Source organism: Megascapheus bottae, chromosome 19 (genome assembly GCF_031878675.1).
Source record: "Megascapheus bottae isolate mThoBot1 chromosome 19, mThoBot2.hap1, whole genome shotgun sequence".
Taxonomy (NCBI): domain Eukaryota; kingdom Metazoa; phylum Chordata; class Mammalia; order Rodentia; family Geomyidae; genus Megascapheus; species Megascapheus bottae.
The window spans coordinates 46,047,613-46,070,751 of record NC_143527.1 but is presented as its reverse complement, the minus strand read 5'-3'; the positions used below and the strand labels follow the sequence as shown (position 1 = coordinate 46,070,751).

Here is a 23,139-nt window from a genome sequence, read left to right as displayed (position 1 = left end):
AAGATCCTGGAGATACAAATAAAGGGGAAAATGTAGCAGAGTCTTCTGAATAAGGAGACCGCAACCAGGCCAGAATGCAAATGGTGCTGCCTTCATCTAGGAGATGCTACTGTGGGCTACAGTCCCTACCAAGTCTTTCACACCTATCTTGAGGTCTTCCCTATATTCTGGTGAGGTGGCCATTGGTATCCGCACCCTGTGTGACCCTGCCAGCTCACACTCCTTTCCAGGAGCTGAACTGATTTAGCCGATGACACATTTGTCAGGCCAAGGAGGGAAATGTTGCAAAGGCTGAGGGTATTTCCTCTTTCCCATTCATACTGTGGCTCTGCCCTCTGCACATAATATCCTAAAGCCCAGAGAAGCTGCTTTCCCTCCACATTGTATCCTTGTTCTCCCATTACCAGTATGAGTGAATCATTATAAAGTAGAGGCGTGTACAATGAACTATATTAAAGTAATGAAAAATCAAGGATCTAGTCAAACTTTTTGTTTGAGGGGTGTGTGTGTGTGTGTGTGTGTGTGTGTGTGTGTGTGTGTGTGCTGGTCTTAGTGCTTGAACTCAGAGCCTAGGCACTGTTCCTGTTGCTCAAGGCTAGCACTCTACCTCTTGAAACACGGCTCAAAGTTCAGGGGGTTTTTTTGGTGGCTAATGGAGATGTGTCACCTGCCCAGGCTGGCTGGAAACCAAGATCCTCACAACTCAGCCTCCTGAACTGCTAGGGTGACAGGCGTGACAAAGGCACCAGACACAAGATAAATTTGAATAGCAGTTGCATTTTATTCTTGCATAGTCTGGTACAGTATATTCAGCCAGCCCACAGAGGATGTATCTTAGAGGACCATGCTCTCACTCTTGGTAGTGGGGTGGGCCTCTCTGGACTCTGGCTGTCATTGTCCCATGTTTGCTGCTCATACATCTCCCCCTTCACAAAGTGACCTTCCAGCACTTGTCAGATGTCCACCCATCTTTCAGTAGGACCCCACACATGGACTTCTTTCTCGAGGCCAGACATGAGAACTGAGAGGTCTTGTGTCTGGGACACAAGAACGAAGACTATTGCCTTCCATAATATTTGGGTCTCTGTCTCCTATATCACTGGGAGATCGTGAACTGAATGGAACTAATCTGAAGGGAAGAAGGGAAATGAAATCCTGTTCGTTCATGTCTAGTATCTCATGTAATCTTGCTCCAGAGTAAGCCATCAGTGGAAAATAAATGAACACATAAATCCACCATCGGACATGTAAGTCATTTTCTTTATGTTCTTCCAAATTAATCAAAGTAGTACATGAAATAGAAATTGAACAGTCAGGTAATCCCATGTATAGAGACAGTAATTTGGAACCAGAGATGGAGGGATTTGGACACCTGAAGGATCACACTTTGAGGGAAGCCTGGAAAAAAAAAGTTTAGTGAGACGCTGTCCCCATGAAAAAACTAGTTGAGTAGGGTCTTGGATGTCTGCTCTGAAGTAGAATGTGATCTCAGCCTCCTAAAGCATGGGCCACCAGCCCACACTCAAGGAGACTTTGGAGATCCATTAGAATGGACAGACCTGGGGACAGCTTGTCTCTAAGCCTCAGGCTTTTCCCAGACTCTTCTTGATGAAGTAGCTCACCAGCACTGTGGCCTCTGCTGGTACTCAGCAAGCACCTCGTGAGGGCTGCTGATTTGGACCCCTGCAGGTGGTCCAGGAGGGTGATGCACACCACTGCAACTGCCAGACACAAAGACCCTGTCAACGCCAAGGGCCAGATCTCTAGCTTCATTCACAAGAATCAGACCAAGCAGGGAGCTGGGAGCCTCAGTCTGTGCATGACCTAGGCAACTCTGCTATGAGAGGATGGGGGGGAAGAAGTAAGCAGGGAAAGGCACCATGGTTTGCTCAGGAACTCTAGAAGCTTTTCCCGTAAAAACATCACTTTGTCGTAGGTCTCACCAACCTCATTTCTCGCTTCTGAAAGAAAAGTCCTACTCCAAGATGGGGGGGGGGGTAATGGGTACCAAGACATGTGAAAGGGTATCAATGTATGTGAATTAATGCACCTTCTATCTGGCAAATATCATGTAACCCTTTCACTAATTACAATAAAAAATTAAAAAAAAAGAAAACACCAATTAAGAATGTACTATTCCTGACATAAACACACACACACACACACACACACACACACACACACACACACACACGAAAAGAAATGTATTTTTTGTAATACCCTTTTTAATGCATATATTCAGTATAACAGCTATAGTATTTCTTTAACATATTGAAACATCCAGCATTTCTGGTACTTGTCTACATAAAGGGTAAAAGCACAATAAATCACCAAAAGTTGAGTAGACCTCAAAAAAAAAGTCCTACTATGCCAGGGACAGTGGCCTACACCTGTCATCCTAGCTATTTGGGAGATGGAGATGAGGAGAAAAATGGTTCATAGCCAACAGAGTAAAGTTACAAGATCCCGTCTCAACCAACAAGTTGTGGGGTTTCAGGGCTACACTCCCACTTACAAGATAGGTAGAAGATTACAATGCAAAGGGGCCTGGCCAAACTCCAGACTCTATCTGAAATATACACACAGCAATAAAAAGGACAGGAGCATGGCTCACTTGGGAGTGCACCTACATGGCAAGATAAGGCATCAAACTCTAAGTTCATACCTTAGCCTATCAGAAGGAAATAAGTTAATGTCTGAGCCAATTGCAAGGCAATTGTTCTGTACAGCCTAGAAGGCTAAGGTGATTTGACCAAGGAATTCTGTGAGGGAAGCTATACTAGAAGAGTTCCACATTCAAAGACCAGAGAGCAATGAAAGCCAAGCCATTGGCAGGCTCAGGGCAGCTTACTGGCCAGCAAGCCTGTATCAGACCTGTCTCATCCCCTTTTCATCTGCCCTTCACTGTGCTATGTGGAGACTATGGGGACACCAACGATGCTGTCACCACCACACAACATTTTCCCCAAGGGTGCAAGGGTATCAGCTGGATGTGACACTGCCCTGTGAGCCTATTGCATAAAATCCAAAAACATAGATTGGGGTGAGGTAAGAAGAGGTGGCTTGGACTTCAGGATTGGCCAGCAGAGCAGAGATGGAGGAAGAAGGATGCCCAGAGGCCATCATGTACCTGCTTACAACAAAGGCCACACATACTGCACATGGCTGCAAACACCGAAGATTCCATCTCGATGTTTCAGATGCCAGATGCGTGGGCAGCTTGAAGGGAGGCCTGCTTGCCCATTTCCTTTTGGAGCAGAGGACATCATCCAGGCAGCCTCTTCCTGCAGCACAGACATGGGGACTTTGTATTGTCAGTTGCTGCCACACAGTGGCAGACTGCCCACACCCAGCATGGATGCAGGGGCGGCTCCCCCAGCTCCTGCCTGCTCCTAGCATGGCTCCTAGCCACTGCTATCTCCACCAGGAAAAGGCTGAGGTGGGGTGACAGCCAAGGTGCTGACAGCTCACCCTGGACATCCTTAGAAGCAGAATCAGGGCAAGGAGGGGCTCTTGAGTCTAGATTTCACCCCCCCACACACACACCACGCACCTTCATAGAAGTCCAAAGTGCACATGGTGTTTCCCACCACAGTAGTGAGCTTGCTCAGGTCTGCAGAGCACTTCCTTAGCTCCTGCACCAGTTGCTCATCCAGGTTGGTACTTCCTTTCTCCAGGACAAGCTGCTCAAACTCTGGCTTGAAGCAGGCATCCACTGCCTGCCTGGTAATGACCATGGCACCAGGCAACAAACCTGAGGAAGAAGCAGATGTTCACAGCTGTGCTGGAGGCTCAGGCAGGGCACAGCATGGATCAGGGAGAAAAGACCCGGATCCATTACAACTCGGAATCCTAACAACTTAGGAGAATGGGATAGGACGATCATCCTGCAGAGCCAGCTGGGGCAGACAAAGAACTACAATGGAGGTGGGGCTCGAGTAGTAGATTGCCATCCTGAAGAAAATAAAAAGCCAAGTGAGAGTTCAAGGCCTGGAGTTCAAGCTCCAGAACCAGAACAAAAGTAATTGAGTGAATGAATGAATGAATGCTCTTTGAAATGATCAATCACATGCAAACACTGAAGAAAACATACAAAAGCTCCAAGAAGAGTGTTGGAAATACCCAGGAATCTTTGGGCCCCTTCTCAGAGGTATGTCTTCTAATCCTTACTATTTTCTTCATTGGGGAGTGGCACTGTGGCTCAAGGGTGAGAACCTTGAGCTGAAGAGCTCAGGGCCCAGGCCCAGTGTTCAAGTCCCATGACCAACAACACACAATAAAATGGAATATACTCTGGATTCTCAGTAGATCATATAAATCTTTCACCTTTTATTATGTTCTTCATTGCCTGGCACTCCACCATGTAGGTAATCATCACTGCTTAGTTCTTGCTTTAGTTCTTTATTAAGTCAGTGTTTGTAAGCCGAGTATCCTAAACTCCATGCATCCTAAAGCTAACTTCACTAGAGCCAACTTCTGACCAAGCTGCTTATCCTCTATCACTGCGGCACTGTTAGGTTTCATTGGGTCCCAGGTTTTGAGCAAATCCTTCTAGAGTATTTTCAAGTCCGTAAGTGTGTTATTCTGTTCCTTGTTTTGTTCTGTAGTAAGTTTATATGGGATCTAAGCAGTGTTAGGGAATGAATGCATGTCTCTCACTTGGATTTTCAAATCCTACTCAGTCCCCAAGGCAAGGAGGGCTTTGCAGTTTCTGAATGTGGCTAGGTGACAGAAAGTCGAGTCCTCATGAACAGGATAAATGCCCTTATAGAAAAACAACTCACGGGAGGGGGGGGCACCAGTGACACATCTGCCTTCCTAGCTATTCAGGAGACCAAGAACTGAGAAGTTCTTTTGAAATTCAAAATCAACCTGTGCAGGAAAGTCTGAGAGGTTCCATCTCCAATGAGCCACAAGGTGCCAAACTGGAGGTATGGCTAGATTGATAGAGGACCACCTCTCTGTGGGTTAGAAAGAAAGCAGACTGAAAGCCAGAGCTCTGAGTTCAAGCCCTAGTACTGACACAAAACGAAATGAAGACCAAAGAACCCAGCCCTGAATTGCTCCTCCAATTGTACGGTCATAGCACTGAAAAGTCTATAAAGAAGGCACTGGACTTCCATCAGATGCTGATTCTCCTAGGGTCCACTCTCCAGAAGTAAGAAATAAATATCTATTATTTATAAGCCATGCTGACTTCAGTTTTCATAGCAATTCGAATATACTTCTTCCTCGAATTATTATTTGTTTTCATCTTTTGTGCTCAAAGTTGCACTTGAACTCAAGCCCTCACTTGGCTCTTTCACTCAAACCTGGTACTCTACCACTTGATCCACACCCACATATCCCCCTTTTCACTGGTTACTTGAAAATATAGGGTCTTACACACATTTGTGTGCAAGCTGGCATCAAATGTAATCCTAAGGATCTCAGCTTTCTGAGTCACTAGAATTATGGGTATGAGCCACCAGCACCCAGCCCTAAATTATGATTTTAATATCATGGTGAGAGGAGATATAATTCAAGAGACCTCTTCTCAAGATGCCAGGAATATGCCAATTATTTCCCATGAATCATTAAAACAAGTCCAAATACGATATGAAACATTAAAAACATAGATGAGTGCCAAGACCTTCTACTTTCCATCAAGTGTCACAGCCTTTAGTGCCCCGGATGGCTTTGAACCATGATCCTCAGACCTCAGCTTCTTGAGGCCATAGAGATAGGATTATAGCCACTGTGCCCGGTTTGATTGTCTTTTGTGTGAGTGTGTGTGTGTGGATCATGAGGATTACATTCTGCACCTGGGTGGTGTCCTTGAGCTCTTCCACTCAAGTCTAGCACTCTATCACTTGACCCACAGTGCCACTGCTGGTTTTCTGGTGGTTAATTAGAAACAAGAGCCTCTCATGGTCTTTCATGTCCCAGCTGGCTTTGAGGACCTTGATCCTCAGATCTCAGCCCCCTGAGTAGCTAGGATTATAGGATTACAGGAAAGAGCCACCAGCACCTGGCCCCATTTTTGATGTTTGCTCTCACTTGACTCCTTCACTCAGAACTGGTACTCTGTCACTCAGTCCACACACACACGTCCTCATTTTTGCTGGTTAATTGAAAATAAAGAGTCTTACAGACATTTCTGCCCAAGTTTCACATGTGAGACTTCAGTGAGTCACAGGTGGAATTAAGATTATTAAACATATACAGACTTCCTTTTTAAAAAATACGTTTTCCTCAAGAGCTTAAATATAAGTGACTGTTATTATTTATGTATTATGCTTTTCACTCTTGTATTGCCCTTTGGTTAATCTCTCATTGTTACATTATCCCACTTTGGTACCTGTTGAATTATAAAGATGTTTACTCTTTTCTTTGAAATAGGAGGGCAAAAATGAGGTGGGGAGGTGTGGGAGGGAAATGGGGACAAAAACATAAGAAAGGATATCAGTGTGTGAGAAGTAAAGCACCTTCGATCTGGCCAATATAACTGTAACCCCTCTATACAATGAAATAAAAATAAATATAAAATAAAAAATATGTTTTCCTAAAGAACAAAGCATAACAATCTACACCATGTCTACATCATATAAGGTATGGTGGGACAACACTGAAGTAAGTCAGTTTATATCACTCGAACACCAAGTTTCCATCATTTGTCATAATCAGTAGAAACCTGGGCTCTCCTAGCAGAGATTTACAATAGTACAAAACCTAGATACATAAGGCCATACAGAATGATGCTAAATGAAAGGACCTCCAGGATAAGGAAAAAAAACCATATAATGAGTGACTGTTATCCTTAATGTACTATGTTATCTCTCATCTCTTTTGCCATCCCTTGGTTATCTCATATTGTTACAAGATTTCACCTTGTTATCTGATATATTTTATATATGCTTAATTGGTTATTTGAAATTGGATAGGGAAGGGGGGAAAGCAAGATAAGCGGGGGGAGAGTGGGAGGGAAATGGGGACCATGTCATAAGAAAGGGTATCAAGGTTTGCTAAATTATGTACTTTTTATCTGGTGAATATAATGTAACCCTCTATTAATTACAATAAAAAATTAAAAAATAGCCTGTATCTGTCGATTAAGTCCATTTGGTTCATAGTGCCATTCAATCCTGATGTTTCTTGGTTCATGTTTTGAGGCCAGGAGTGGTCTGAGTATAGTGCCTTTTGGAGACTGAGGCATCACCACACCCCACTAACACTAGGTTGGACTCCATCTGCACTAGCAAATGCAGTTCTGTTTGCTTCATTAGTTTAGATGCACCAACATGAGAGCTACATGTGTAAAAATTGTTAACACTTCTTAAGAGATCATTTTCTTTATTAATCTGAAATGATGTTCCCATGTTTCTTTCAGTTTGTCTCTTGTAATTTTCATATTCCTTGTTGTGTATGTTCAGTGCTTGAAATATAGAGTATCTAGTCCTTCTTTTTTCTGATCTTGTCTGATTGGGATCCTGAAGGCCTCCTGTAGGCATCTCAATGGAAAACTCACTTCACCTGGAGAGTCAGATACCTGTCCCCAAACAATTGAGAAACCCACTGAAAAGGAAAATGGTTTGCTGACCCTTGGTTATCTCATATTGTTATAGTATCTCACTTTGTTATCTGATATATTGAATTTATTTGTATTTGGATATTTGAAATTTGATAGGGAAGGGGGGAAAACCAAGACGGGTGTGGGGTGTGGGGGGGGTGAAATGGGTACCAAGACATGTGAAAGGGTATCAATGTATGTGAATTAATGCACCTTCTATCTGGCAAATATCATGTAAACCTTTTACTAATTACAATAAAAAATGCAAAAAAAAAGAAAAGGAAAATGGTTTATATTGCCTCATGGTTTGGGTCAATGTATCTGTTGGCTATGTTGCTTTCTGCACAGTACATCAAGATAGCACCATGTAGTTGAGGAGGAGGCCTATGGTATATTTTATATACTTTACTTGTTTAATTGAAATAGAGAAGGAATGGGGAAACACAAATGATTGAGTAGGGGTTGCAGGAAGAAAAATGAGAAAACAACATAGGAAGGGGAATCAGTGTTCAAGAAGTTATGTACCCAATGTGTGAAGAATGTAACTGTAATCCCCCATCTATCTCCCTGACATTAGAATACAATTAAAAGGGGAGGCCTAAGTACCTCACAGGGTCTGGAAGAGATACAGGGAGGGAGGGAGGAGAGAGAGAGAGAGAGAGAGAGAGAGAGAGAGAGAGAGAGAGAGAGAGAGAGAGAGAGAGAGAGAGAGAGAGAGGTACAGAGACAGAGAGAGAGAGACAGAGAGGTACAGAGACAGAGAGAGAGAGAGAGGTACAGAGACAGAGAGAGACAGAGAGACAGAGAGACAGACAGAGAGAGAGAGAGAGAGAGAGAGAGAGAGAGAGAGAGAGAGAGAGAGAGAGAGAGACAGAGAGAGAGAGAGAGAGAGAGGAAGAGGGATACAAACCCCCCTCATCCCAATATCCCATTTAAGGACACACTCACAGTGACCTAATTTCTTCCCTCACTCCTCAATTACCCCAGTACTGAGGACCAGTGGAAGAACATAGACCTGAGTTCAAACACTGAGCACCAAGAAAGCATTGGAAAAACTTAATGCCATGTGTTGATGGGCTATATCAGGTCCATCATGGACGTAGAGAGGAAAGTATTCCAGACCTGACCAGGCTCACGACAAGCAGCAGAGAGGGGAATCCTAGGGAGTGGAATGGCATCATCACTGCTTGCATTTTCCTCGGCAGGCCACGCGAAGGTCTATGACATAGAGTCCACGAAAGGACCTTCAGATATTGGCCTGTCAGGAAGGTCACGACAACAACAGTGGGTCCAGCAGTTGAAAGGAAAAGGAGATGGGATACACAACAGTGAAAATTCATGATAGAAACCAGGCGCCAATGAGGAACCACTGTACTAATAGCTTCTCAGGGGCTAAGATGTGGAGACTGAGGTTCCAAGCCGTCTCCAGAAGAAAAGTTCTTGACACTCAAAGGTCAAAAGTAGAAGAGTGGCTGAAGTGATAGAGTACCAGCCTGGAGCCAAGAAGCTCAAGGACAGTACCCAGAACCAGAATGTAAGCCTCACAACTGGCACCAGGAAAGAACACAAACATTAACCATTTTATATCTGTCTTCCAAGCTCCATTGGAGGCATAAATAGGAGCATCCCAGTCCAGAGGTCAGTGTGGATGAGGGGACATGAAGGGACAGGTGTCAAGGAATATCATAGGGCCTGGAAATGACATCCCCTTTCCAAGCTGAAATACAGTGTCCCCTAACCCACTGCTGATAGCCACACACTTGGAGGAAATCAAATTTTCCTAACTCCATCAGACAGACAGGATTCAGCCAGGCCTCAATCTCAGGGCCCTATGAGGACGGTCTTGTGGTTGTAGACTAAGAGACTCTGTGTCAGTGGCCAGAACATATTGGGCTGAGCCTCAGTGCTTTTCTGTTTGCAGCTTGGGACAGGGTGGAGTTTAGCCCTGAGGCCTGTCCACTGGCCATCCCATAGAATCTTTATGGTTCCTCAAATTTCCATTGCCCTGTTCTTTCTCTTTAAGGTCACCAGCTTAGGACATTGGAAATTGTGGCTAAAGGGATACAGGACTGGGCACCAGGAGGCACAGAACCCATCAGTATCTCCTCTAAGGTGGTGTGGCTGCTGCACCCAGATCGACCTGGGGAGAGTAGTATTGAACAGTGGCTGAAACTCTGAATGGATGAGGTCATGCTCAGGACTAGCAAGTGGTGAGAAAGGGGGTCATCTGGGGAGGGTGTGTCAGAAGGAAGGGCTCAACTGAAGGGACCTCCACAGATGACCTCACTTCCTTCACAGTGGAACTTAGAACCTTGGTATCCCGGCACCCACAGTCAACACAAGCCCCCAACTGCTCACTTGTGTGGCTAGTAGACGTTCAGGAGATGTTTGCCCGATTTTTCTCAAATGGGAGAGGCTCAGGCCTCATGGAAGAGCACAGAGGTTGCCTGGCCCACGTGTGTCCAAACAAGGCCAGGCCTGGCTGTGGGCACTTCTGGAGATGTTGTCATTGGACCCCACAGGTGACATGGGGAGGTACAGGGCAGTGAGAGTCTGGGCAGCTGAACATATGTAAATTTCCTGGTCATTAACGGCTCTCCTCTCCCTATGTGTGTGTGTGTGTGCTTGTGTGTATGTGTGGTTAATAATTCTTTAAGTAATTCACCTGACCCTATGTTTGCATATTCCATGTGCCTTTTTTTTTAGCATAGAGCTGTTAAGTATGCTTTGTCATTAGTCATGTGCATGCGTACTAAAAGAATGACAAACAAAAATCAGAGATGTGTACTCATGTTCGTTGACTCTGGCTAATCCACACTCCTGTAACCATGTGATGACACACTACTCAGGATGAAATATAAGGAATATGCTTGGTCTCAAAAGGGAAGGCCAGGTGAAAGTCATCCTAAGGGAACACAAACATTGCCAGGGGCTAAGTTCTTTTTGCTAGAGTCCCCTCAGCTTTCCTGTCTCAGGTTAGTACTATACCGCATGAGACACACGTTCCTATGGTACCACGTGGATACGTGGACCTTTAACTCTCACAGAATTTCCTCCATAGGCTGCCTTTGAATCTCCTTGACATCTCAGACTCCATAGTAGTTGGAGTGCAGGCATAAGCCGCGGTCACTGAACCTGTTTCTTTCTTTTTTTTTAAATTAATTTATTTATTATACATTCATTCATTTACTTACTTATCCTGACACCCAAAGTACATATTTTTTATATTTTTATTGTAATTAATAAAAGGGTTACATGATATTTTCCAGATAGAAGGTGCATTAATTCACATACATTGATAGCCTTTCACATGTCTAGGTACCCACTACCCTCCCCCACCCCCATCTTGGTTTTCTCCCTTTTCCTATCAAATTTCAAATACCGAAATACAAATAAATTCAATATATCAGAAAACAAAATGAGATACTGTAACAATATGAGATACCCAAGGGAGAGCAAAGGAGAGGAGAGATAACAAAGTACATTAAGGACAACAATCATTCATTATATGAGCCTGTTTCTTTCATCTTAGAAAAGGAATAAATCAAAGCAGGGCAGGACGATGACTTTTGGATTGTTTCTTTGCTTGTTTTTGTTATGCATTGAACTCGAGACCTTATTCTTTTTTTTTTTTTTAATGCAAGGGTGGTTTATTACGAGACTAAACTCGGACCTCCGCGTACCTGTAGTCAGGAATGCTAAGAGGTCCTGAAGAAGGCTTTTACACACCTTTTTTTTTTTATTGTAATTAGTGAAAGGGTTACATGATATTTGCCAGATAGAAGGTCCATTAATTCACATACATTGATACCCTTTCACATGTCTTGGTACCCATTTCCCTCCCCCCCCCCCACATTCCCCACCCATCTTGGTTTTCCCCCCTTCCCTATCAAATTTCAAATATCCAAATACAAATAAATTCAATATATCAGATAACAAAGTGAGATACTATAACAATATGAGATAACCAAGGGACTGCAAAGGAGATGAGAGACAACATAGTACATTAAGGACAACAATCATTCATTATATGGCTTTTGTTTCAATATCCTGGATCGAGACTTTATTCTTAAGATAGACAACCCCATGAGCCTGTAAACCTTAATCACTGTTCTTTCTTCAATAAGTGGACTCCTCGTTAGTACATGATTGAGTATGGAGGACACTCAATGGGATAGGAGTACCTTGCTCCAATCCTCCTTATGAATGGTGGTCATCCCATAGGCATGAGGTTCAAGAGACCCTTGGTCACCCACCCACGCAGGACTGCAGCCTCTCAGAAAATGTCACTGGAATTGCAGAGAACATACACTGGACTTACAACACATGGTATTCCATTTAAATGCACAGGGCCGGGAATGTGGCCAAGGGGTAGAATGCTTGCCAGGCATGCACAAATCCCTAGGTTCAACTCCACAGTACAACAGAAACAGGAAAACCTGCAAGAGGTGCTGAGAAACAAGAGGTAGAGCCTTGGCCAGAATCTCTAGGAAACACTAAACCCCAAATAACTACTCCAAAAAAGCAGGCAGTGACCCTGTGGCTCAAATGCTACAGTACTAGTCATAGGAAAAAATAAAGTTTAAGGACAGCTCCCAAGCATGTATTTAAAGATATCCAGACTGGTAAAAGAAAAGAAAAATTATATTTGGCAATTCAGTCTAGGCTTCTGACAATTACTTACATATATCCACAGAAGAGAGAGATGCACAAATATATAAGTATATATAAGTGTGTGTGTGTGTGAGTGTGAGTGTGTGTGTGTGTGTGTTCTCAAGAAACTCCAAGGTATGATGTAACATAGTGGAGATAGAAAGCAGCTGCTCTATGTAGTCAAGAGTTCCAGTATCCCTAGATCTAATGACTCTCCTTAGTGTGTATGCCCTTCCACTGTTAAAGAAGCTTCATTCTTGTACAGATGTTCCATGTCTTCTGATGTCCTGCCATGCTGACTTCTATGCAGTCCAATTATTGCTAGAAAAGTGATTTCACTGCAGAAAATGGACAAACATATTTCTGAATTCAAATAATGCCAATGGGGCTAATAGGCCTCAAAGGAGTATGTCACCAGATGACCATGAAACTCACATTCAAGAAGCTGCACACAGAACATTCTCCAACAATGATCCACTGCTAGGATACACAAATAGCCTAAACAAATACCAAACATGCACATCATTCCTCATATCTGGCTGAATGTGCGGTTTCTATGAGGTTACACCATAAAATAGACTTCTGATTCAAACCAGTAGAAAGAGATAATGAAGGACCCTGCATATTAATGAAGGGAATGATCTAAAGGGAAAACACCCAAGAAGAGGTAAATAAACATTGATGCACAAACCAATGAATCAACTATGTACACTTTAAAACAGTGTTTTGAGGCTACCCAAAGACGATGGATCCGTTCAACAATAGATGTTAACAATCTACTCTCAGCAAAGTAAATGTTAACCCAACTAAATCATCTGTGAAGACCAGGCTGAAACATCTGACAAAACAATTACCCCATATACTAATCTGTTTGCCAGATAGATAGATAGATAGATAGATAGATAGATAGATAGATAGATAGATAAATAGATAGATAGGTACATATACGTACTCAGAAACATATCTATATGAACGACACTGTATAGAAAAACGTTTTTTCTTGTGGGGTTTTGCTGATTCTGTTTTCTTATTTCTTTCTGTACACTTGTTTTGATTTCTATCTTGGGTAGGAACATAGAACTCAGGACAAAAGTGTGAAAATGTTCATCAGTGATGTTCAATAGACATTGTACTGAAAGACATCTAGACAAGTCACATGTAGAAGCAGAAGTAGGAAACTGATAGTTTGCAGAAGGAATGACACTGGACAAAAGGAAAAGAACTCAATACATATCCTATGTAACTGTAACCATTCTACGCATCTGTGAAAATAATGTAACTTCTTTACATAGGGATAAAAATCACAGTGAGAGCCTAGTTGGTGCTGGTGGGAGGCTGAGATCAGAGATCATGGTGCCTGTGCAGAAAAGTCCCCATGAAATGTTCCTGCCACATAGCCACTGGAGCTTAAAGCTGTAGTACTCTAGCTTTAGGCAAAAAGAGCTCTAGAACAACGTCCAGGTCCTGCGTCCAAATTCCTAAAGACAGGAAGGGCAAGATTGGAGACCTTGACAATACCCAGGTGCTCATGGGATCCAAGCTATGTGACCCCAGCTGGGAGAGCCTGCGGGCTGCATGGGGTCCTCTGCAAGCTGGAGGAAGGAGGGGTCCAGTCCTCCACCTCACTCCTGAGGGCAGATGTCCATTCAGTCTCTCAGGCCCCTGCCAAACTCTCTAGGAACAAGTGGGAGAATGTGGGGGGAGCGATGAAGACACCAGGAAGACAGCAGAAGCACACGTGTGTCCAGGAGCAGGTTAGAAAAGAGGTCCCTGTGGCTGGAGAGACATGACACAACACACTTCCCAGACCAAGAAAATGCCGCACAGGTCCATACTGAAATACAGTGTTCCCCAAACCCACTGCTGACTGCCACAAAATGAGGAAGTCACACTTCCCTTGCGCCCACACTCAGGCATGCTCTACCCAGGTGTCAATCCTCCGGTCCCAGTAAGGAAGGGGTTGTGCCCTGTCTAGACAACAACTGTGTATCAGGGACAGAGCACCTTGGCCTGAGCCTCCGTGATTTTCTACTTGCAGCATGGCAACTGGTGAGACTTGACCCTGAAGCCTGACCACTGGGGAGTCCATAGCATCTCTCAGGAATCTTCATCTTAAGGTTTCCCTTTCGTGTCTTAGAAGACAAATGAGGAGTAGAGTGGGACTTGAGAGAAAAGGGGTTCAAGTTTGGGTCCCATGAGGCTGAGAACCCAATTGTGTCTCCTCCAGGGTGGTGTGTACTCCACACAGGTCTACCCCGGGACCATAGAATTGAGGTGCTGGGGTAACACTGGACAGCTATGTCCTGCTCGGAGCCAGCACAAGGATAGAGAAGGGGACCTTTGGAGAGGGTGTGTCAGAAGGAAGGGGTCAATTGAAGGGACCTCCACAGATGACCTCATTGCCTTCACAATGGAACTTAGGACCTTGGTATCCCAGCACCCACAGTCAACACAAACCCCCCACAACTCACTTGTGTGGCTAGCAGACGTTCAGGAGATGTTTGTCAGTTTTTCCTCAAATGGGAGAGGCTCAGGCCTCATGGAAGAGCGCAGAGGGTGCCTGGCACACGTGTGTCCAAACAAGGCCAGTCCTGGCAGTGAAAACTTCTGGATCATTGGACCCCACAGGTGACATGGAGGCCCAGGCCAGTAAGTGGCTGGAAAGCCCACCACATCTAAGTCTCCAGTCATTACCAGCTCACTTCTCCCCCTGTGTATTTGTGTGTGTTTGTATGTGTGTGTGTGTGTGTGAGTGTGTGTGTGTGTATGTGAGAGATAGAGGGGGGGCGAGGCAGACAGACAGACAGACACAGACACAGAGAGAGGCATACAGACAGACAGAAAGACATGGAGACAGAAGGACTGACAAAGAGTGACGAGAGTAAGACAGAGAGACTGAGACAGGGAGAGAGGTACAGAGACAAAGACAGCAAGACATACATAGAGAGAATAGGAACTTATTTTAATGTAATTCCCTGGACTGTATGTCACAGTCCTCTTTGGTTCCCTAGTTTCAGCTTAAACTGTTCCCCTGGTCCCACTCCAGGATGAAGCTCCAAGCCAGGACGAGGGCTGCAGGGCAGGCACCCTGGAGCAGCTGGTGGAACACTTGGTGCCTGCCCAGCTCACCGGGGAACACTTCTTCATCCCCACCTTCCTCTCCACTTACCGAAAATTCACCAGCACCGAACACGTCCTGGACCTGCTCTTCCAAACGTGAGTACCAACTGCAAGGGCAGTGGACTCTTTTTCTCCACAGGACCCTGGGAATGACCTGCACAACTCTCAGGGCTACTGGGATCCTGTGGAGTGGGGGTGGGCAGAGAAGCATCTTAGGTTATGCCAGGGCCATGGGAAATGCCTTGTGTGCTCCCCGGTAGTGTAGGCTCAGTCCTGTGACCTTCTTCCTCAGGACACAGCTTTCTGCCTCCAAGCTCTGAGCCCTCAGATAAAGCAGACTTTCCCTGTTTAGAGAATGGTTCCTCAACTACATGTAGACAGAGCAGGTAGAGCTGAAGGCAGAGTGAGAGACCCTCGGCCCACAGGATTCTCAAGGGAGAAAAGGCTTGTCCCTTTCCATTGCACATAGGTTGAAGCCCCTCCGGGTCTGGACATGTTTGTAGGGAGAAAGCACAAATAAGCCGCACTGTTGCAAGCCGGATAAAACACAGGAAGAGACAGCCAGTAACTGTGCAATTCCTCCACAGGTTCAGTAGAGGTGAGGCCTTCAAGGACTCTTCTACACAGGATGAAATCCTGCCTTCCTCCAGCCAGGATGGCATGCCACAGGACAAACTCAGAAAGTGAGTGGACTTTGCTTTCAAAGGAGGGCATCTGTGTGCACAGTGGAGCCAGGTTTGAGTGTAGCGTGGTGGGCGAGCTCAGGATCCCAGAGATCTTGACGTCCTCACCACAGGGTTGAAGTGTGGCATATGTATGCAGGAGGAGGCTGACCCATGACCGGGAATGCTGTTGGGAGAGCTGAGCCCTGTGCCAACCCATCCTCTCCACAGCCCCTGATGCCCTGCCTTGCCTGTCCTCACCATGGCCTCGCAAACAGGATTAGAGCATTGATGTCATGTTTTAGGACTTCTGCTGACCCTAGGAAGGCTGGCAGAGTAGAAGGCCTGGCTGGGTCACCAAGAGAACAGTGAGGTGGGGAGATAGCCCACGTGTGGCTCTTGGAACGGAGGCAGCAGAGTCACCAGTGGATGTGCACCAGCAGCCAGTTCATGCCAGGCATACAACAGACCCCATGGAGACTCCATGCAGTGGGGAGGGACTAGAGAGCTGCAGGAGTATGGGGAGCTCCCTGGAGAGGGGAGAGTTGCTCCTCCCATGATTGGGGGCTCACTCCCTGGAATTCCCTTCAATCCCTCCTTGGTTCCTGAGCACTGTCACTACCTCCACCACCAAAGAAGCTTGGCTTGGGGAGATGCTGATGTCCATGTTTCAAATGAGTGCTGAGAGTGTCTGGGGTAGCCGCTGGCCAGGTTTCTGACTCTGCTGCCCCCCATCTGCCCCTAGTGCCATCTCTTCTATCCTGGACATGTGGCTGGACGAGTACTGGGAGGACTTCTGCCAGCCTGCACACTCTGCCTGCCTCAAGCAGTTGCTGGCTCACCTGAAGAGGCACATGACTGGAACACACGTGGAGAGCCGTGCACAACGGCTCCTGGATCAGATGGAGGCCCAAGAGCCCAGGCAGACACAGCCTGATGGTGTGGAAACTGGGTGGGAAGGCAGAGGTAAGAGGCAGGATGAATGTGGGTGGAGGAGGCTCTAATATAGGCCTTGTGCCAGGAAGAAGAAACACGCTGGAACATAGAGACTGTGCAGAGAAGGTGAAAATGAGGATGGGTAGAGGGATCCAGGTTGGGAAGTCAAAGGGAAGAGGGTCTTTATTCTCTTTTCAAAGACTCAGGACAAATCCTCCATGGAGAGGGCCTTGTCTTCTCCTGCAGGTCTAGCATTAGCCCAGTGTTTGTCTAAGAGGGCAGCATTGAGCTCCAAGCTCTGGCATGCAGCCTAATTGCAGGAACATTACCAGGATTAGACCAACACCCAAAGTCAGCCTTGACTCTACTGTACCATGAGATGGGAGCAGCAGCATCAGGTGTGGGTGGCAGCCATGTCTTCCCGGGACTCTGAGGCTATGTCACATGCAGTACCAGCCTCCTTTGCTCTGCTGACTGGGAGACAGTTCAAACCTTGGCCTCATGGCAGCCTCCCAAGGGACCCTGCAATCCATATCCTGGGAACCACCAACCTGGCCCCTGGTCCACAGCTTGGGTGGGATCCCTTAATTTATGGAGAATCAAAATAGGACCCGGCATGCTTTCCTCACAGGATCTTCCTGTCCTTCTTCAGGGAGCACAGGGGAGGGACTGAACAAGGAGAAGAATGAGGTCTTGGATTTCCCTCCCCTGTTGGTGGCTGAGCAGCTCACCAGGATGGACTCAGTGAGGCCCTGGGCCGGGAAGGGTGCACGAGGCTTCCTTCTATGCATGGCTGCCTTCTCATCCTCCTCCTTCCTCTAGAGCCCAAGCTTTCATCCAGCCTGAGCTTCTCCTTGGCTCATGCTTCCTAGCATCACTCTCTTAAGTGCAGAGACTAAAGTGCACATGACACCTCTGTGTGTCCAAGGAGCTATGCATGGAGAGGTGCAGCCAGAATTGCAGCTCCTCCGCATTTGGTAGGGACCACATGAGCCCAAGCAATTATGAGGATTCTGGTGTGTGTGCCAGAGCCTAGTGCAGAAAACAAAAAGTGCTACAGAAGCAGCATCTGTGGACATGAACCAAAGGACAGGCACGGAATGACTTGGGGAAGGCAGAAATTAAGCCTAGGCCAAGTAGGAAGAGTCACATTGCACAGCAGACCCTGACATGAGGTAGGGACACTCAGGTGCTCTAGAGGGTTGGGAAGTGGCATGACATCCCTACAAACCCTCACCCAAGCTCCAAAGACCCCTACACAGCCTGAGTTCTCAGCCCAACTAAGGGACCCAATCTGGGGCTGGGCACAGTGCTGTGTGTCAGGCAAGGAGACAATCCTTCCTTTGTTTTTTTTTGCATTTTTTATTGTATTTAGTAAAAGGGTTACATGATATTTGCCAGATAGAAGGTGCATTAATTCACGTACATTGATACCCTTTCACATGTCTTGGTACCCATTTCCATCCCCCCCCACACCCGCACCCATTTTGGTTTTCCCCCCTTCCCTATGAAATTTCAAATAACCAAATACAAATAAATTCAATATATCAGATAACAAAGTGAGATACTATACCAATATGAGATAACCAAGGGACAGCAAAGCAAGTGAGAGACAACATAGTACAGTAAGGACAACAATCATTCATTATATGGCTTTTGTTTCAATATCCTGGAGGTCCTTTCAATTAGCTTCATACTATATGGCCTTATGTATCAAGATTTTGCTCTATTGTAAATCTCTGCTAGGAGAGCCCAAGGTTTCTACTGATTATGACGAATGAGGGAAACCATTCAGCCTAACTTCCTTTGAGTCTGGCTTACTTCACTTAATATGATTTTTTCTAAGTCTTTCCATTTCCTAACAAATGGGGCGATGTCATTCTTTCTGACAGCAGCATAGAATTCCATTGTGTACAAACACCACAACTTGTTGATCCACTCATCAACTGAGGGACATCTGGGTTGGTTCCATATCTTTGCTATGGGGAATAGTGCTGCAATGAACATTGTTGTGCTAGTGGATTTAGTATGTCCTTGTTTCTGGATGGTTGGGTAAATGCCAAGTAGTGGAATTGCTGGGTCATAGGGGAGTTCTATGTTTAGTCTTTTGAGGCACTGCCACACTGCTTTCCATAGTGGTTGAATGAGTTTGCACTCCCACCAACAGTGTAGTGGTGATCCCTCCTGGCCACATCCCCTCCAGCATCTGTTATTATTCGTTTTCCTGATCCTGGCCATTCTAACTGGAGTGAGGTGGAATCTTAGAGTTGTTTTGATTTGCATTTCTTTTATGACCAGAGACGTTGAGCATTTCTTCATGTGCCTATAGGCCATTTTTGTTTCTTGTTCAGAGAAGACTCTCTTTAAGTCTTTGGCCCATTTTTTAATGGGATGGTTGTTACTTTGGAGGTTAGTTTTGGAATGATTCAATTGAATCAATCCTTCCTTTGGCAGGAGCTGTTCCTGAAGGTGGTGCCCCACCACTGCCTACATTCGGCCATTTCCCAGAAGGACAGACACGACATGGAGAACTTGGCCCCCACCATCCGGGCCACCTTCACACAGTTTGACCAGGTGTTCTCCTGTGTGCTCACCACCTGCTTAGGGGACCACAGCATGCAGCCCTGCTCCAGGGCACTGGTGCTAGAGCATTGGATCTTGGTGGCCATGGTAAGGCACAGCTGCTGCCTAGAGACTCTCCCTTCAGGGTCTTATATACTGAGGTGTTCCAATGTGCTCAGAGCCCTGTGTGGACTCCAGGCCCTCCTGCCCGGGCCATCTTGTCTGGACACCCACATACCACACATGCAATGGTGCTCACTCCTTCCTCACATTCAGGACCCAGGGGCAACTTCACCCAGGCCTGGTCAGCCCTCTCTCCCCTCTGAAGCCCTGTAAGCAGCTGCCCAGAATCCCTGTACTGACTCTGGCTTAGCCCAGCCAGCAAGGCATCAGGTGGCAGCAGTAGCATGCAAGGCTCACACACCATTCCCATGCAGGAATGCAGAGTCCTCAGGAACTTCTCCTCCCTCCATGCCATCCTGTCTGCTCTCCACAGCAGCGCCATCCAGCACCTGGACAGCACATGGCAAGTGGTCTCTAGGTGGGTCCTTCTCTCCACAGAAGCTGTGCACACACAGGGACTAGCCAGCTTCACCACCAGCCCCAGAGCCAAGCCTGTATGACCTGCGCTGCTAGCCAGGAAAACAGGGACAGTGCCTGCATTATGCCTGTTCATGCACCAGTTCAATGTCTCACTGAAGCTGGACAGAGACCCAGAGGAGCTGTCCAGGGTTTCTGTGGTAATTCTACATTTCTGTCCAATTGAAATCCAAGCACAGTTGTCTAATACAACTGGGCTGGACTCCATTGGGACGGGAAGGAGAAATTGCTTCCAGCTCCTGGGTCCTTGAAGCTTCATGCCATCATTTGAAAACCTCCTGTTCAGGCTCTAAAACAAAACCAAGCCTGTCTCCCTTCTCTCTCACTTTCCCATTTGTCACTTCTCTCTGTCCCTCCTACAGAGACAGCATGCAAATATACCAGAAAGTCTCAGAGATCGTTTCTCCTTCATGCTCTTACTTCCGGACCAAAGTGCTACTCTTTCAGGTAGAGAGAAAGGGGTCAGAAAGAACAGGGCTAAGAAGGCAAAAGTGGGATCCAGTTCCAAAAAGAAATGCTTTCCCATTTTTTTTTCTCTCCATTCTGAATCCTGAATTCTGGGCATGGCTGTTGTCCACCGTTTTTAATACTCAGTGCTCTTCATTTTCAGTCCCAAGCCCACTCCACGTTTGGAGTTGATTGTAATTCACAGACTCAGTGACTGTGGATTGAACTGGGATCCCCCGATCTCAGGCTCTTGAGTACCTGGTATGTAAGTCAGCTGCACTGCTCAGGATTGAGTTGCTCTGCCATGGGATATTTCAGAGCTGTCCTTAGAGCCAACCAGACATAGCACACACTTGGTTTGGATCTTAACATTCAGAGCCAGGATGTCTACCTGAAGGAACTGGGTCTCTCTGTTCTCCCTAGAGCAGGTGCTGCTCACCGCCATACAAACACAGAGAAGGACTAGACAGGGGAACTGAAGGTGGCTGGGGGTTTTCTTGACAAGGGAGGCCAGGCGCTGCTCACTCAGCCCTGAAATCTCAGCTGGACATGACTGCGAGCCCTAACCTTGAGACTCAACCATGAAACCCCCCAAGTGAACTAGTCGCTCCGATAGAGACACCCACACAAATCAAGAAAGGAAAAGATGTATCTACCTCTACATTCCAACATACTGAGCTCCTTCACACACGACTCCAGAAGCCTCAGTGGGAAGGGCTACAGACTGCACTCCTCAATGCCTTGACCCACTTGTCCACTACAGTATATCTGGGGAACTCCCCACCCAGATGCATAGAGAAAGATTTCTGCCAGGACACAGACACATAGGGAAGAGCTTTGTGGGACAGAAGCTTTCTCATGATTCAGAGCCCCTCCCCTAGGTGAGGAAATCCAGAAATTTTTTTTAGGAAGTTAGCTGAAAGTCCATAACCCTCTCCCTCCTGGACTATTCTACCCCCGGCCCATGGCAATTATGGGAGCACTCACTGACTGCACCCTGCTCACAGAGTTAGAGTGTCTCTTCTATGATTGCCTACAGTGAAGTGGACAGGCCACCATCTCTTCCTATTCCTCGGTCCCCTCCTCTCACCTATGAAGAGTGAGGAATTTGGATGATTGATGAGACAATGAGGAGAAAGAAATTTCCAGGAGTCCAGAGAAGGCATTGGCACAGAGACTCAGGGCAGCACCAACAGTGGGAGAAACCAGTGGATCCCATAGCGCTCAGAGGAACGTCATTTATTTGCAGAGTTTGCAGATGAGGAAGCAGGCAGAGAGAGGCCAGTTCAGAGCATGGCATCCCTCAGATCTGCTGAGGCAGAGACTTAACCACAACAGAGCAGCAGGTGTCACTAGTTTTGGCACCATCCATGCTCAGGTCAGGGACAAAGGTTCAGTGGACACATGTCTCAGGAGTTCTGCTCTCAATTGTGACAGGAGCCTGGTGACTTTGCCCCCAAGGAGAAGAAGGCCAAGAGAGGCCAGAGGCAGGCTGAGGACATGGTGAGTGACTGTGTCCTGAACGCACCAAGAGTGCCTGTAAGAGAAGAGAAGAGAGGTCTGCTTGCTCATCTTACCTCTTGTTCCCCTGCCTGCAATAACTCCATAGACATGGGATTTGATTCTTATAATCCCTTGTCCTGAGTGGCTGCCAGAGACAAAGGAGGAGTAGAAGCCAGAGCATGGCAAAGCCTGTGTGACAGGTGGCCCTCAGAGGCTTCCTAATTTGGGGAGGTGTCAATGTCACCCTTATACTGTTTATTATCCCAAGTGCAGAGAAGGGGCTCTAACAGATTGGCCAGAACAGGTGATTCTGATAAGAAAGGCCCTGTGAGGATGGAGGCTGTCTGGGGAGGCCTGCAATGGGGTCCTAGGCCATGGCACATCAACCCATCCAATTCCACAGGTTCACATCAAGGGCACCGTGCCCTACCTGAAAACTTTCCTGGGAGACTTCCGAATGATCGACACGGCCTTTAGGGACTTCCTGGATGTGAGTAGTCTGGGCATCACTGAGCTGCTGGGGTTGGGACAGAAAGTCTCCTGCTGTGTGCTGAATTCTGGCACAGTGAAGAGTTTCTTAAGATAACACTGCATCCATCTTACTAAGGGACATCCAGAGCTGCTGGGATAGGGAGCTAGGGCACATAGCACAGCTGGGACTCAAGTCCCTCTGGGCACAGTGGGCAGTTGGGATCAGTGGAAAACAAAGGACAGGCCAAGCAAGCACCAGTGAGTCCGGCTCAGCTGAGCCCTCAGTCTCCCCATGTCCTCAGAAGTTTTGGACAAGACGATCCCAGAACCTCTTTGGAGATGTGTCCAGGTCCCATCTGGGACTTGGTTCACAGGCACATGTAGATGCCCTCTGTCCCATGGAAGAGGACCAGCCCCTGACAGGGGGGACTGAAGGGAGGAAAGGTGGGGTTCTCCTCACATTGTTCTCTGCCTTCTAGGAGGGAGTCATCCATTTTGAGAAATTGAGAAAGGTGAGTTTCAGGTGCCCTCCTGGCTGGATGGGGACCAGCAGCAGAGTCAGCTTCAGTCACCATGACCGGTAGGGAAATTTGGTTCAGATGCAGATCTTTCCCGAAGACAGTGCGGGAATGTGAA

General features: G+C 46.5%; 2 pseudogenes; both read right to left on the bottom strand.

Annotated features, from left to right (window-relative positions):
* Positions 1-3,214, bottom strand: part of LOC150049955 (proteasomal ubiquitin receptor ADRM1 pseudogene) — a 166,359-nt pseudogene extending 163,145 nt beyond the window's left edge.
* LOC150049954 (uridine phosphorylase 1-like) lies at positions 1,584-12,496 on the bottom strand (annotated as a pseudogene).
* Between the last annotated feature and the right edge of the window lie 10,643 nt (positions 12,497-23,139).